General features: G+C 33.2%; 1 protein-coding gene across 1 annotated transcript in view; it reads right to left on the bottom strand.

Moving 5' to 3' along the window:
• The window catches only part of Dp1 (satellite-binding protein 1 Dp1), a 115925-nt gene extending 114755 nt beyond the window's left edge, over positions 1 to 1170 (bottom strand). Inside the window, exon 1 of the mRNA XM_075380880.1 lies at positions 989 to 1170. The gene's annotated coding sequence lies outside the window, so the exon portion shown is untranslated. The remainder of the gene's footprint in view (positions 1 to 988) is intronic.
• Between the last annotated feature and the right edge of the window lie 5999 nt (positions 1171 to 7169).

Consider the following 7169-nt stretch of genomic DNA (forward strand, 5'->3'; position numbering starts at 1 on the left):
TAAAATATCTATTTGTAGGTAAACATAAACTGTAAACAAGGAAAATAAATATTTCCTGATCTAATAGACATGTACACAGCAATACACAAGCCTATACATATACTACAGCACACCAGACTATTAAAACCACACAAATGCACTTTGTACAGTGAAAACATAATTACATAAATGGCAATATGTTAAAACTAAACTCAGTAAAATTACTACATCTGTAGTCTTAATCACTGTTGAAGTATATTAAGTGATTATATGCCAAATGAACGAATCTATATTTGCATTTAAAATAAAATTAATGATATAAGAATACTTTATTGCGATTACAGATCTAAGCTTAAAAAGTTAACTAAATATCCCTTATATCTAAAAACAAAAATTAATACTAAGACAATTAACAGTATTAACCTATTCCATAAAACTGTTACCCACTCAACCCACAAAAAAAATATTATTAACGTAGTTAATAGACTGTCATACAAAAACTATTATTTTAGAATTATTAGGATTTCTCAATACACATAAATGTTTAAACAGTAATCGAAGTTAAGTGTACCGGTTAATAATTTAAATGTTACAGAAATCCATGGAAGACAGGTTGGATTCCGTAATGCTGAGACTTTAAACTCGCCAACGCAGTAAATAAGTATTATTTTTGACAAAAAAATTTTATAATTAAGTTATTCTGTCATACAATACTACATTGAATCTTTACAAAACAGAGACGGAAAGAGGAGTATGACACGTCAACAAAAGTGATGTATGGAGAAAACGTTTCAACCGATCGCTAAAGTGAAAGACGTAACAAACAATATGTGAACCAATTTTAAAGTAAATAACGATTAACATATTATTTTAAGAAAATACAGCATTTTAACAGGGTGATAACTGTGTTTAGTCGACGTGTCATCCTTCAACTATCGTTTAACATAGTCGAAAGCCTATGATCACTACAAGAGTTAAGTCGTGTTACGTTTAAAACTACTGTACTTACTGTACGTGTACAGTGAAGAAACCGAAGAGCCGTCCTAGAAAAACCGATTTCTTGTAACAAACTCCAGTTTGATTGCTTTATGTCCTCCTGTAACAATAACAAATAAAATGATTACAATTATTTTTCTGTTATTAAAGTTAACTAACAAAATACTTAAATAGAAACACTTTTCAACGAAGTATATTACGCTTACTACATCTGTACGTACCGATTGGTAGACACAAAATGAATGAATCATATGCCCTACAGAGGCCGCCAGCATCGCATACTACGTCTCGTCATCATTCACGTATCAGAAACTACGTTTCAACATAATTGTAATAACAGAATGATACTGTATTTAGTAGTAAGAAAGTAAAAAATTAACAAGTAATATTTGATCTTTTTTTTTATTATTTAAATGTTCACATCAACATTATAGCTTCACACAAACTGGTAAACGATGTAGTATGTTAAAAATTATCTTGCATTCCAAATGCTACAGTTTATACTCCAAATACTATTCATTTTTTAAACTGATAAATACGACAAACTCTTTGCACATTCTATTAGATTCAACTAAACGCCTTTCAGTTAGACCTCTTTGTTTTCATGGTGCTAAATGTGTTCGGGCAAATTCTTTAATCATGTTATAGCTTTGTTATGGGTTTTGATTTTTTCGGTTGATTTCTAATTTAAATAAAATACTATTTTTTTATTATTACCGAACTTAAGAGATCAGAACTATTTAGTTTCTAGTTTTATTTTTACTGAAATTAAAATAAGTAGAGTTCTTAGGAAAACCAGTATTATTGATATTTTAGGAGAGATTAGAAGGTCTGACTTTACTTATGGACACTTCAACACTGCCAGGATTATTGGGCAGCTACTAGACATTTGTCCTAAAACTGGTCCAATAAGCAGCATCGTAGCAGATCATACTGAGGATCCACTAAGGTCCCTTGATATAAATGTGATGATGTCTTACTACAACAGAATCCAAATCGGGAAGGAAAAGGGTGGATGGATAGCTGAAAAGATATAGGATCTTTTAAAAGATCCCTTTTAAATCCAAATTGCAATTCCTTCTTAGTTGATCGTACTTCAGGTTTTAGAGTGAGGCAAATCATTGACAGTGGTCCTGTGAAATTTGTCAAACTGTTTATCACATATTTTATTTGTGTAAAACCTGTAATGTCTTATCTCTCAAAAAATCATATTTACATTTTTTAAATTCCACTTAGAGAATAAGAGACAAATAGAATAAAAGTAATACAGGCTTGTTCTGATTTGCTGTAGGCACTACACAGTAATACACCCAAGAATGATTTTGATATCTCTCATACATCTGGTAATGCATAATGATTTATCCTCAGGTGGACAAGACCTGCTTTACTCTGGTATGAGGCTTACTGTACTCTGTTATGAGACTTCTTAGTTTCCATCTCATAATAAGTTGAATCTGAAATTCCTATTTCTTTTCAAGTCCTGTACTAAGTAGGCTTACTTACATCTGGGATTAGCCCAAACAGTCCTGGTTTTTAGTGCTGTCCAGGGTTGCAAAAACATTCAGGGTTTGAGAGTTTTATGACTGGGGAGAATGTTTTTTAATTTTAGACCTATATATTCGACATCACGTTTTTAAACATTCTCTTACGGCAGTGCATCTCTCAGCCGACCTTGCTGATATTAATTTTCACAAAGGCATGGCAACTGGTGTCACTACAACTTTTACTTAGTCATTTGGCCACACAACAGGGGTAATGCGTTTATGTTGTTTTTGTGTGTGAAGTTTACAAGTTTTTGATCATTTCATCTCTATTCATTTTTTGTCTCATCGTTTAGCTATGGGCAAAAGAAAATGTGTGTTTAATGTTAACCTGCAACAGGAATACAGATTTCTGAAATTGTGTAATGGCAGTAACAATGAATGAGTTTATTGCACACTATGTACTGGAGAATTTTCTGTTGCTCATAAAGGAAAGAATCATAGGAGTGCTATTAATGCTGCTGCTTCAGCAAACATAAGAGATTTTTTTAAAACCAAAGATGGTAATAACAATAACAGTGATCTGGAGTGTGCTACTAAAGAAGCTAAATTTTCATACCACTCTGCTAGACACAAACTCAATTTCAAAACATCAGACTACACACCTAAACTGGTTAAAAAGTTAAATGACCCAAAATTTTCATCTGCTAGAACCAAAACTGAGGCAATTATTGTTAACATTTCACAATTTATACTTATAATGTGTTGCGTTCTTTGGAAAACATTAATTATGTAACTGTAACGATAGCTCAAACAAAAGTGAAGTAAAACTTGTTCTGATTGTTGTAAGATATTTTAGTCTGGAGTAGGGAATTCACGTTAAATTTTTAAATTTTGATGAAGTGTCAGGTGAAACTGCCCAAATTTTTGTTTGCAGTATGTTGGTATCTTTTGCAGCGTGTGAAAAAATACAAACATGAAGCAAAGTTGTTTTGTTATGCTGCTGATAACAATAACAGTAATTTTGGTGGTGTGAAGAAAAAGGTAAATGAAAATGTGTTCAGAAATGTTCAAAGTGATCTAGGTAAACCTGTTTTAGGAATTGGTTGTTCAGCCCACATTGTACACAATTCAGTACAAACAGCATCTGATTCTCTACCCCTGGACATACAAGTTATTGTTATAAAAATTTATAAATATTTTCTCATATATACAGTAAGAGTAATGAAACTTAGAGTTCTGTGAATATGTGGAAACAGATTACAAAAAAGTATTATCTCATAGCAGCACAAGGTTCCTTAGTTTGTTACCTGCAATAGAAAGAATTCTTTCCATTTTTTAATGGCCTAAAATCATGCTTGTTATCTTGTACAAATGCCCAAAATTATTATTTGATTTTTTTTAAATCTAAAAAGTGAACTGTTTTTGAAATTTTCATATGGTACTTTATAGTTATTTAATAATGTAGTTCTGAAATTGGAAGCTAATTCTATCACGGCAACACAAACATTTCAGACATATTCTGAATTATTTTGTCAACTTCAGGAAAGAGAAACCCATAAATTTATACCATCTTCTGCCAAAGAATTGCTATGCACTCTAAAGAAAATAATGATGTTCAGGAAAAAAAAATCTTCTCAAACATAGACAAGTTTTACTATTGAATTGTTTTTTTACAAGTATTGGATCTAGATCCAATACTTGTGGAGAGTTGTGGAGAACTAGATTTGATAAAGTTAGTAAATTTCATCATATAGCAATGATGGAGGCGCCTTCCTTGGTAAAATATTCCGGAGGTAAACTAGTCCCCAGTTTGGATCTCCGGGTGGGGACTACTAAGGAAGGAGTCACCAGAAAATTAAAAAATAACATTCTACGAGTCGGAGCGTGGAATGTTAGAAGTTTGAAAAAGGTTGGTAGGATAGAAAATTTAAAAAGGGAAATGGATAGGATAAATGTGGATGTAGTAGGAATTAGTAAAGTTCAGTGGGAAGAGGAAGGCGACTTTTGGTCAGGTGATTTTAGAATAATTAACTCAGCTTCAAATAATGGGCAGGCAGGAGTAGTTTTTATAATGAACAAGAAGATAGGGAAGAAAGAAGAGTATTTCAAAACGCATAACGATAGAATCATTGTAATAAGGATAAAATCAAAACCTAAACCGACAATGATTGTTAATGTCTATATGCCTACAAGCGCCCATGATGATGATGAGGTAGAGTGTGTATACGAAGAGATTGATGAAGCAATTAAACACGTAAAAGGAGATGAAAATTTAATAATAGTTGGAGATTGGAATGCAAGCATTGGAAAGGGCAAGGAAGGAAATATAGTAGGTGAATACGGGCTGGGCAAAAGGAATGAAAGAGGGGACAGACTTATAGAGTTTTGCACGAAGTATAATTAATCCATAATTAAAAAAACTCTTTCACCTGGAACAGATGTGCCAGGCAAAGACATTGCAAACTCAACCATTTTAAAAATATTGGGGACTAGTTTACCTCCAGAATATTTTACCAAGGAAGGCTATCATTGCTATATGAAAATGCAGAGAGCCACATTTTCTTGGAAAAAAAGCAGCTGTAGTTTTCCATTGCTTTCAGCTGCGCAGTATTCAGAGGACTGAGTGATGTTGATATGGCCATTTAAGTCATTCTAACTCACGCCCCTAAAAACTACTGAAAGAGCTGCTGCCCTCTTTCAGGAATCATTCCTTAGACTGGCTCTCAACAGATACCTCTCCGATATGGTTGCACCTTCGGTCCAGCTACTCTGTATCCCTGAGCACTCAAGCCCCCTCACCAACGGCAAGGTCTCATGATTCTTAGAGGAGGGAGTGTATTATACAGCAGTTAAACTAATTTTAACTAATTCAAAAAGAAATATAATGAGCTTTCATTCAATAATGAACATAAATACAGATATAATTCTGCATATTAGTGGGTTAAATTCTGAGGAGAGGATTTAGTGTATAGAAGAAATTAAATTTCTGTGTATTACTATACGTAAAAACTTGATGGAAACAATGTATATTCCTAAAGTTTGTTCTACATGTTATCTGTTCAGGAAACTGAAGTGAACATCACTCATCACAATCCATTTTGGATATCTTAATTTTTTAATTTCTTTTGGTGTTATTTAATGGAGAGAAGAATAAAATATTCAAAATTAAAAAATGTTTAAGGATTATGGAGAAGATGATAATGTATGTAGCTGTTAAAATGATGTTAAGGGGTTTTTAAAATATTTCTGTTATCCTCTGTTTATGCCTATGAAATACTAATGTCAAGCACAATCTAGATAAATTTAAACTGAATTAGGCTAAGCATGTACTTTCTTTTGATAAGTGCACAGGAAGTACTAAAAGTCCGTTGATGAAGTGAAATAACACCTTTTTCTTTATCTCAATTCATTCAAGGATGGACATGAATGGAATTGGGCTTTAATTATTCAATAAAAGAAAATGTAAAAACAAAAAGACTGGACACATTCTGAAATAAGTAAAAAATTATTTAATGGGCATTTTTATAAAATTTATAAGGGTTTTAAAACCATAGCAGCTTTTTTATTATTATTATTTTATACTGCATTTATTACTGACATCAATTTCAATATTTTTTGTTTATGTTTTTCAATAAACTTGTATACAAACACACATACATATATATATAAAACAGCTGCAAGTAGACTAATCATTTGTAGTTTTAAAAATAACCTCCTGATGAAAAACTGCAATGCATTTAGCACCAGATATAACTGAACAGATGAGGTACATAGACATGTTTAAATATGTATCACTTCTAGTTTTACCAAATCTTTTTTTTATAAGCACTATGTTATCTCATACGCCATAATACTGTGGGACTTTCCCTTGTGGACCTACCCACTAAAACCCCTCCTCCTCTACAACATGGGTGCTGGGCCCACCTTACGGTATTGTCACTGGACCCCATGTGTCTTGTCTCCTCTTGCACCTCCATTGCTGCCCCACATCTCAAACTTGTTGGGATCCAGGATTTTTATTATTTACTTATATTTTTTTTTAATTTACATATATATATTTTTTTAAAACCTTGACCTCTTGGGGCCGGGAATGTGCCCCAAGCAAGACTCAGAGGTAGTTATTCACCCCTGGACATCATCTGTCAACATGATCTCAACCAGCATTGTGAACACCGTGTGCCATGATTGTTCGGTCTGAAGCATAGTTCCAATGATGTTCTCTGAGGTAAGCATGCTGAATTCCACCCTGCATGCTTTCCTTTGCTGTAGGAACCAATCGCACATGAACACCATGTGTTCCACAGTGTCTTCCACCCTGAAGTAATTACAATCCACAGAGGATATCGGCATCCGCATGTACAAGTATGCCTTGAAACATTCATGACCAGTAAGGAACTGGGCCAACTTGTACCCTAGTTCCCTGTGTTTTCGGCACAGCCATCTCTGGAGGTCTGGGATCAGTCTGTAAATTTTACCCAGTCTGGTCTAAAGAAATTTGTCATGATAGAGAATATGGGCTTGATTGTGTACAGAATACCATACATGTGTTGCTATCCTCAGACATAAAGTCTGTTGTAGATATTTATCCTAAGTCTTTACAAAATCATGTTTGAAATCGCATACTGTCCAATACAAAACGGGGAGTATACTTGACTGAGTAAAATTATATGATCATATACCATGCTCTTATAGAAAAAAAAAAGATGAGGA

This window comes from Lycorma delicatula, chromosome 13 (assembly GCF_047948215.1).
Source record: "Lycorma delicatula isolate Av1 chromosome 13, ASM4794821v1, whole genome shotgun sequence".
In the NCBI taxonomy this organism is placed as follows: domain Eukaryota; kingdom Metazoa; phylum Arthropoda; class Insecta; order Hemiptera; family Fulgoridae; genus Lycorma; species Lycorma delicatula.